Source organism: Calypte anna, chromosome Z (assembly GCF_003957555.1).
Source record: "Calypte anna isolate BGI_N300 chromosome Z, bCalAnn1_v1.p, whole genome shotgun sequence".
NCBI classification, from domain to species: domain Eukaryota; kingdom Metazoa; phylum Chordata; class Aves; order Apodiformes; family Trochilidae; genus Calypte; species Calypte anna.
This window is the reverse complement of record NC_044274.1, coordinates 30,631,247-30,641,836: the sequence shown is the minus strand read 5'-3', so window position 1 is coordinate 30,641,836 and position 10,590 is coordinate 30,631,247.

Here is a 10,590-nt window from a genome sequence, read left to right as displayed (position 1 = left end):
GTGCCACCCCAGGAGAAGGTATTGGTATTGCTATCTTCATAAGCCAGTACCATCGTTATGTAGCTCTGTAGTTTCTCTGAGCTTGCAACATGACATTAAAGGGCTCTATGCTCTACAGGTACCCTTAAAAATGACAGAGTTCCCATAAATCTATAATAGTAACTTCTACATATGCTGTATTTCCAAGTTGTGGCCAAAAAGGAGCTAGCGAATTGGCTTCACCTGCAGTTTGTAGGACATTCCAAAAGATCTTGCAATACTACATTTTTTCATAAAGACTTACTGGAGTTTTTGTCCAAAAGGAACGAATTCATCTTAAGAAACATTATTTTTAAGACTGTTTTTCCAAGAAAATTGATGGTGTGCAGGGAATCTGTTAAAGTCCAAGACATGGTGCAGGAATTAGATCCCTGCTCTGTCAATATAATATGATTGTAGCTACAGGACAGGTTAGCAGAAAGGCTGTGTTTTGTATTTGTGAAGTAAATTTGAATCTTATGCAATTTCCACCAATCTGTAAATGAAGCCTTTCCTTTCAGCCCACTCTTTCTCACTCAAAACTGCAATCTGATGAAGGCAGTTGCCTTTAGACACCCTCTTTAATAATCACAGATCACCCCTTAATAATCACACTCACCCATAGTCATCCAGGCATACTGAAGAAAACTGAGGAAGGTTAAGAAACTTGTGAGCAGACAAATGTAGATGAATGATGTTAACCAGAAGAGTCATTCTTCACTATACTCTGTGATTCCATACAGAAATCATATTACTTTTGCACTTTCAATGACACATATCTCTATTCATAAACTGCTCATTTTTTGATAATCAGTCTGAAACTTGCTATTACTTTATGTCTTTAAGGCTAACTTGTTTAAGTGCTAGAAATAAGTATTCTGTATCAAGCATTTCTTCGTAATTCCCAGTTTCCTCTTCATACCTTATTATTGCACATTTGAATCTGAAACTTTCATCATAGATGTAATTGGTACTCAGATTCTTCCATTACAACAATAATTGGTTGTGAGTGAGGGGAAAAGAGCTCTCTATCATTCACTAGCTTGATGCCCTCAATTGCTATTGAGCTTTTTTCTGTATAAAAGGGTAAAATTAGGGTAACTCTCTCCATTTAGTGGTCAGGGTGAACAAAAAAGCAAGGAATTGAATTGCCTTCTATTATTCCTCCCACCCTCTCAGAGCAAGATAAAAGGAAAATAAGGAAGACTGACTTCAAGGTTGTAATTTAAAACTGGAACAGGTTTGCTGGAAGAGGGAAGGATACAAACATGGAATAATAATGAAAATTGTACTAATATATACAAAAAACTGATATCAGTGATCACTGATAGAAGTGTCTGAAAGTTCCTCATGGTGGAGCATGCTTGGCAAAAGGGGTCAGAGCTCATCCCAGCAACCAATGAACTCCAGTTGTGCAGAGACTATGGGGGGCTGAAGACAAAGAGCACAAGCATGAGCAAAGGGAGTCAGGAAGGAAGAAATGACAGACTCTCCCGCCTCTCATGGCTTTTGCAGGGTATGGAAGGAAATGAGAGGGAATAATGGTGCTTCTCTTTTCTACCCTCTAGGTCCTAAACAGTGTCTTCTCTTTAGGTTCTCATTATTACCATAAAATTAGCCTGTGCCCCTTCATCCAAAGAGTGACAATACAGGCAACATTAGATAATTGCTAATTAGATATGAATTCTACTAATTTTAACCTCTTCCCAGCAGTGGTTTAATCTTGCCCCTTTGCAGGAATGTCCAGGGGCAATAATGGTGTTTTGCTTAGAAGCCAAAAAAAAAAGCCCTTTAGTGTATATACCAAATTTTGTACATCATTAAAAAAATCTCTGGATTCTGCTCCATATACAGAATATCAGCAGGACTTTTCTATGATCTCATCCTGTCCCTGGGCTAAGTCTATTATTATCTTTCACTTTTACCAACTAGATTTGAAGTAAGAAGTAGATAGTGTGCATAGCCAGGACCATTTCCATTACTCTCCACATTACTGTTCTATACAAAGGGGCACACTGATGTTATTCATCTCTTCCTTAAGGATGTCTACAGTGGGAACTAGAGCCATGTTCCTGCCAGTGGTAGCTGCTAAGTTGAGCTCTACGATCATTAAGATCCTGACCACCAATAGGTTTGCTGTCCTAATGCGATGTCCTAAAGTCTGTCATGTAATGTTATAAGCTACAGAAGTATTTGACACAATATATGATCCTTTTGGTACCAATATTAGTCAGAATCTACTTCCTGAATAAGACATCTGGTGTGAAGCAAGTTCAAAAATGTTTTTATTTATTTTCATTGTGATGTAACACAGTGATAAATTGATCTGCTTCATTTTCCCTGTCTCACTGTATCATCCCCTTATTCAGCTGATTCTATCCTCTCATCAACATTTCTGTCATCACAGAACTCTTTATGTGTTTCTGGCAATGTTTTGACAAGCAGTGTTCCATCACCTTGCCAAGAATAGCTGAGGATTTAAGAGGTCTCTCTCTCTCAGCAGAGAGGAATGCTGCTTTTCACCTGATAAACACTAAAATTCATCTTTACTGGCCAAGGTTAAAAGAGGAGCACTGGATGCCACAACCACCTGCCTGCTTCCAATAAGGCTGGGTGAGTCTGCTAGAATCTCCCCAAGGTGACCAGAACAGGGTAACAAGGATGTCAGCTCTGACAGCCTTGCACAGAAAACAAGTTTTGTTCATAGAATCATAGAATCAACTGGGTTGGAAGGGACCTCAGAGATCATCAAGTCCAACCCTTGATCCACTACCGCTGCAGTTACCAGACCATGGCACTGAGTGCCACATCCAGTCTCTTTTTAAATATCTCCAGGGACGGAGAATCCACCACTTCCCTGGGCAGCCCATTCCAATGCTTAATCACCCTCTCCGTACAGAAATTCTTTCTAATATCCAACCTAAACCTCCCTCGGCACAACTTAAGACCATGTCCTCTTGTCTTGCTGAGAGTTGCCTGGGAAAAGAGACCAACCTCCACTTGGCTCCAACCTCCTTCCAGGTAGTTGTAGAGAGTGATGAGGTCTCCTTGGAGCCTCCTCTTTTCCAGGCTGAACAGCCCCAGCTCTCTCAGCCTCTCCTCATAGGGTCTGTGCTCGAGTCCCTTCAGCAGCCTGGTTGCCCTCCTTTGGACCTGCTCCAGGACCGCGATATCCTTCCTGAACTGGGGGGCCCAGAACTGGACACAGTACTCAAGGTGTGGCCTCACCAGTGCTGAGTACAGGGGCAGAATCACTTCCTTGGACCTTCTGGCCATGCTGTTCCTGATACAAGCACGCTGTTCCTGATACAGCGTTCTCTGCTTCTGCAGGGCATCTTGCTTAGCTGATGCAGCTTGTCAGAGAAAAAGCTGAGCAGGCTATCCTGTCTGCACATACTCTTCTGGCACTGATCAGCTAGGGTTATATCAGCAATGGCAGCAGCTTTGTGACACAGGTCCTATGTTACAGGAAGTTGCCTCCTCCCCTCTAAGATAGCCTGTATCACCCAATCAAAGTCAGGGAAAAAATTCTTTATCAGTTTTCAAATAAGAAAACTGAGTAAATAATGGGAATAAGAACTTTTTAATAATATTAAATGTTGGATTCCCCCTCATAACCACCCAAGCAAATTTTCATTGAAGTTCCATGTAAATTATGGGTGTATTTCAATCTGCCCTTTACTTTTTGATGACTTTTCAATGCTCTCTATGGTTCTTGCCATGTATTTCTCTATTAACATTTCAAGGCCTCCTCTGGCATCCGTGCATTTATTCATACCTGCAGAGCTATATGAAATGTCACGGCTTCAGGAACACCTGATCCTTCTCTCCAAATGTCCTTGCTTCATGTTTAACCTGTCAGTGTGGACTCACTGCACAAGACAGTAGTACAGACATGTTCATCCTCCTTACAAGGACAGCTTCTCCTCCCAATGGGTCTACATATCCTTAACAAAGCACCATCTTAAATGAAAGCTATTAAGCACACAAAAAAATTGAATTGTTACAGTGAGAAAGGACATGATGAACCTAATTTCTTTATCTGAGTTATATTAAATAGCTTGAGTAGGCAAAAAAAATAATCCTGACTTATTTTTCTTTATTACTTATTAATTGCCTCCGAAAATGCAAAACAAAGGTTGTTTAATGGACATTACAAGATTCAAAGCCACTTTTGAGATGATGTTAGTTAAGGCATCAGGAACAACCTTCCAAAGGACAGTTTTGGGTAAGCAAATTTTCTTGGCAGAAATTCTATTAATTTGGAGGAAGACAAAAGTTATTTACCTTTCTGAGCATTATTCAGAGTAAACCAACAAGCCCTCAGTTTCTAGAATACAGCTTATGCTTGAGTAGATTTTTAGGTAGAATTTGCAAGTTCTTCACTTAGTTTTAAACATGAATAATTAAATGAATACTAAACCCTTTCCAAGTACATGTCAGATGATGATCCAAAGGGGGACAGCTAAAATTGTACTTCAGGGGGTCAAGATGAGGTCTGGAGAGGTGAGTTCACACATCCAGTGCCATCTAGTCTGATGGTACCAGGGCTAAGCATAGGCTCTGCTAAGTCTTAGGAGAGCTTTCTGATCACTAGCCCCTCCTGCTATTTCCTTATGTTTACTTTGAGAACACGGCTGTAGGGTCATTTGAAGTATTTAAAATACTTGGATCATTTGCAAGCATAAATTTTACTGATTTTCACTTGATTCTGATGATATTCTTAGCTACTCATCAAAGAGATAGAAGTAGACTTACTGTTGCTGCACAGGCAAGGGGAAATTTGATTGCACAGAGTATGAGACCTTTTGGCTAGATGGCTTCCAGACTTATACCAACTTATGTCTGGCATTCTTGGGTATCCATATATTGCACACCAGTGGGCAATAAAGACACAAAGTGAATCACATGGAAAGATTAACAAAATTGCTTTAGGTTCCCATTTTGTTGCCTAGACATCTATGTTCCCCTGTGTTTGGGAGCATTAAAATGTCTACATTTCTATGAATCCCCAGATATGTGTGGGTTTTTATTTCAGGTGACAGAGATCTTGCAAAACTGTTGTTCAACCACTGTAACATTCCCAGAATTTCCGCAGCTGTGAGAGCACCACTAATGAGCAGCAGTTAATTATAATGAACTACAGCTTCTGTAGATAAAATTGAAAGAGAAGGTGAGGATGAGGAAGAAGGAACCTGATGAGGTAAGAAAACAAACACAAATTAAGGATGTGGGGTAGGATGACCATTCACTGGAGTACAGAATAGCTGCAGCAAAAATGGACAGGGTCATGCTAAAGCAAGAGGGGAACAATGCTGGATCAAGAACCAAAGCACAGTAAAAGGTCAAACACAAACAGAAAATACTGTGTTAATACTTTGGAGACGCCCTGTTACCCAAATACCAGCTCCTTGGGATGGGCAGTGCCATTAGTATTTGTCTGCTCTAAATGAAACTGTATCACTGATTGTACATAATGAGGCTTCCCACATGCTACAGTTCCTGAATACAAAGTACACTTTTCCCCAGTACAAAACATTCCATCATCAAAAAGGTGAGATACCTGTACTCATAAACTGTTCACGGATATCTCGAAGATGCCCAGTTACCCCAGATGCATCCCTGCTGGTCTGAGATCAAGAAGGAAAAAGTGTATGCATCCTGAAGTGTGTGAGTAGTGGGACTATAATAAAAATGTTCCCTGCTTGAAGCATAACAGCCCTTTCAGTGCAATTTGAAGACCTGCTGTTCATTTAAATTACCCACTGTGTGGGCTGTGTTCTATTATGCTGCTCAACATAAAAGGAATATCTGGTTATTTCCTTTTCTTAAAAGAAACAAGGAATGCTAACCTAGAGCATTTTCAGACTAGCAAAATATATACAATTTCTTTTATATATTTCTTATATAAAAGAAATTATTTTCTTTTATATAAGAAAATGAGAACTTTAAAAATGAAGGAAAATTCTGAAATTCTACCATTTATGAAAGGTTATTAAAAGTTTTTCTCTGCCACTGTGTACTGTACTATAGGTTATTCATATGCAACAACATGGCTTTGGAGCATTACAGGCCTCAGAAGATGCCATCTTCTGTAACTGTGATCACTGGGTTCTTTCTGCAAACATCCAACTATGCACCTACTAAATGTAAACCTCTGAGCATTTCTCTTGATGAAAGCTGGTAGCATTGAATGCAAGGTGTATTACTTTTGTGTGTAGACTCTGGATCACTTTAAAGTATGCCTAAGAGCACAATATGCACTGTGCAGAGATGGGTGAGTCTGTGGCAGGTAACCTAGCTCAAAAATAGAAAATAGGACAATTACCTTGACTCTGAGAAATTGTTTCTACAGGAAAGTGCAGCATGATGCCTTTAGTGACAGGATGATTCTACATCTAGGACCTCTGCTAGTACCTGGATCCTATGTTGTACAGTAGTGTGCTGCAGGCACACATGTCCAAAGAGCCAATAGCCTATACAATGGTCAAAAGATTAAAGGATTGTGTTAGCTGAGGTAAGACTTTAAAAAGCTTTACTTACAATACATGAGTAATTACTAACATTACAATCATGCTGAGGGAGTCATTCAGGTACTTAAATGCTGCACCAAAGGATGTAATTTCTCTTTTTCTCTCTCTCTCAATAGACTTGTCAAATATCCACAGGGTTATTTCATGGTGCCTCTGGTAATTGTTGTTCACTCAATGAAACTTTATTTGCACTCCACCTTTTGTGATTTGGACTTTATTCTTATGGGATCTGATAAATAAGTTATCAGATGTCCTTCCTCTGCTGTGGCCTTCAGAACTGGACACACTGTTATATCTGGCATCTTAAAAGAGCAGAGTGGAGGGGCTGAATCACCTCACTTGACCTCCTGACCACACTTATTCTGATGCAGACCAGGATATGGTTTTCTTTCAGGGCTGTAGGTGCACATTGTCAGCTTATGTTGACCTTTTCATCAACCATCACCCCCAAGTCCTTCTCCTCAATGCTGTCCATTCCATTCTCCACCCAATCAGTATTTGTGCACCTGACTCAGGTGCAGGACCTTGTACTTGGACTTACTGAAGTTCATCAAGGCTACATGGACCCATCTCTCAAGCCTGTCAGGGTCCCTCTGGATGGCCACCCTCCACTCTAATGTGCCTCGTGTCCCACACAGATTGGTGTCCTCAGCAAACTTCCTGAGTGTGCACTCAATCCCACTGCCCATGTCACCAATGAAGACATTAAACAGCACTGATCCAAGTGCTCACTGTTCAGGTCACCCACTCCTTTTCTCCCCTTCTTGTCCTTCCTAAAAATCTTACATCCAATCATTCCCATGCTCCAGTCATAGAAGCTAACCCACCATGTCTCACTGATGCCAATTTCATAGCCCTGCAGGGATTCACTCATCTGTAACTCCTCCAGCTTATTTCCCATGCTGTATGTATTTGCATAGAGGTATTGCAGTTGGGCTCCCACTGAAGCTGAATCCCACTGCCTGGCATTCTATTCAGCTGGGATTCCAGCAGCTGCATGGTACATCCTTGCTCTCATACTTAGGCAAATTCTGTCCTGTGAAGATTTCTAGGGATAGAGATAGAAGCTGAAAGGGTTTAAATGTGTTTGTCAACCTTGACTCTTCTCACACTAATAAATCAAATTGCTTTTGCTATCAGATGCAGCAGGTCAGTGATTCACATCTGAATTTTTTCCCTCCAAAAAAATAGTCTAGCACTAGGTAAAAATCCAGTTTCTAAAGGAAATCACATAGGGTATTCTTTTTTACATGATGTGCATTAAAAAAGAACTATTTTTCATGCTCAGTGATACCAATGGTGGAGCTAAAGATTTAGATTCCATCAACTCATTTACCTTGCTGAAAATACCTATGGAAACTAATGTTTGCCTTCCTCTATTATGGTTTCTTTACTACTTATAAACTAGGTATCATGCTTGCTTTCTAGAATTTCCACAATTTATTTATTTATTTCCTTTAGGTTTTTTATCTTCTCCTTTCTCAACCAGAATGGAAAAAAACCAACCAACCAACCAACCAACCAACCAAAAAAAAAAAAAAGCACCAAACAAAAAAAACCAACCAAAAAAAAACCAACAACCCCAAACCCCACAGTTTTACGAAAAGGAAAAATACTCTGTATTGTCTAAACTCATAATCAAATCACTGAAATATTTTGCTATTGCAATGTGAAATTATGTCAAGGAAACTGGCATTAAGGAAGCAGAGAACCTGGCTTCAGCCTTTAATATTTTCATTTTTATTGACAGTTCCTGGCAGCAGATTTGTTGTTTGACAAGAATGCTTTTTCCAACAGATCGTTGCATCCAGTAAGGTTTCATGTAACTCTGTTGATAAATTTAGTACTTGATAGGTACTGTTTTGCACATGCATTTCTCCTTGGCAATTGACTATTCAAAGAGAAGCAAGGGACAGCTGCTCCACATGGGCAGAGGTGCCTCATACTCAGGGTGATGGCAGAAGAGGCAGTGGACTCTCTGGCCACTAGGAGAGCAGTGCAGGACCAGTAACAGCAATAAGGGTCAGCAAAGAGGCTGTGGCAGTCTTGCTACACTGACAGATGGGTCACAGGGTCAGAGCTTCCAAGGCAGGTATATTTTACTGAGACATCTCCTTGCTCTTTCTCACATGGTTCTTTCCCAGGAGCATGATGCAAAGGCACAGCATATCAGCGCTGGCCTCGCAGACGTGTGGCCAAAGGCCTGGGGCAGCAGAGGTGTCAGAAGCTGCTGCTGCATGCAGGCTTTTCTGGGCACTTAATTCCTCCTTTCAACCAAGGAAAGTGAGAAATTTCCAAACTATAAAAGTTAGTTTGCATCATAGCCCCACCCTGCATCTTTGAGGTAACAGGAAATCATGCTCACAGGAAGACAGCCATAATATATGAGTTGTTATACAGCTATAGGAGAGCAGTTCAGCACAGGAATACAGTGTCAAGAATTATACCAGGATTTTTCAGGGCGATTGGTTTGTGTTTCTTTACTTCCCTATTTAATTGCAAAAGGGATTTTCAGGGCTACATCAGGGAGACGCATGTCACTAGCTCTCAGCTGTCTCTGTGGTTCTGAAATAATCATGAAGCTAGAAAAGAGACACAGATTTACTTCATTAAGAAGTAGCATAAGGGATGTTACATAAAAGGCCATGTCCTAATGGACACAGCCAAGCATGCTTTAAGCTCACAGAGCAGATAAATAATTTATGGAGCACACGTAAGAGCAGACTAAAACAAGCTCTGAGAAAATAGTCTCGTTATCTCTAAGAGAGGCCTCGTAGGTGCCACTTTGGACATTCTGTTGATTTCTTAGAACCATGAAATGCTAGTAAAGCCTTTGCAGTAAACCAGTGTTTCCCTACTAAAGAGTAACAAGGTCAGTAGGATCTGTGGCATGTAACACTAGAGGGAAAAATTAAGCAAAAATAAACTTGCAGAAGTGAGAATTGTAAAAGAGCTGTAAATCAGGAGGTGAAACAGGAAGTGAGGTCACATTCAGGAACTGAGAATCAAGAGTATTTTGACTCTTTGCACAGTTCTCCTTTATGGATAAAATATGCCAGTATTTGCTACGAACTCACAAAGATCTCAGAGAAGAACTTGAAAATACTTCTTTAGAGCTTACTGCTTACCTATCACTATGTTGTTTATTTAAAATGGCCTTGACTAACATGTTATCTAGAGTGACACTATGAATGGGAATCCTCCCCTGTAAACTAGAAACAGTAATATTCAGTATCATGGTTTAACCCCTGCCAAATTCTAAGCACCACTTGCCAGTTGCTCACTTCCTCCACAGTTGGATGGGAAAAGAGAATTGTAAGGCTAAAAGTGAGAAAAGTTATTGGTTGAAATAAAAGCACTTCAGTAGCTGAAATAAAATTTTATAATGCTTCTGCTGCTGGTGCTGGTGATTATTATTATTATTATTATTGATGCAAATGAAAACAATCTCTCACCACCAACTGATGCCTAGCCAGTTCCAAAGCAGCAGCACCCTGGCCAACCTCCCTCCTAGTTTTATTGACATCATATGGTGTGGGTTATTCCCTTACTCAGCTGGGGTCAGATATCCTGACTGTGTCCTCTCCCAGCTGGAATGGGACAGCTCTCCACTGCCACCTCTCAGCCACCAGCTGTGTGACAGACAACTCTTAGGGAGACAGCTCTCCACTGGACACTTCTACACCACTGATTCTCTCAGCAACTCTACACTGCTGACTCTCCTTCTAGACAACAGTATGTGAATCAGCAGATAGCAATTGTTGGGCCACATGAACAGAGTCAACTTCAGCAGCAGGAACAGAACCTCAGTGAGCAGGCACCTCTGCTCATGATGTTCTGATTTTTGCAAAGAAACTGTACATACGTCGGGGAGTTCAAGAGTATGAGTCACACCATTTGTAATATGTGCTACCTGATGAATCTCACCTCTTCATTGTGCTCAGCCACCAGAGGTTCTGAAAATCACCTTTAAAACTTGTGTTTTGATGTTTTGCAATTGCACTTGCTTAACTGCTGTTTTGGTTTTTCTATGGTCTTA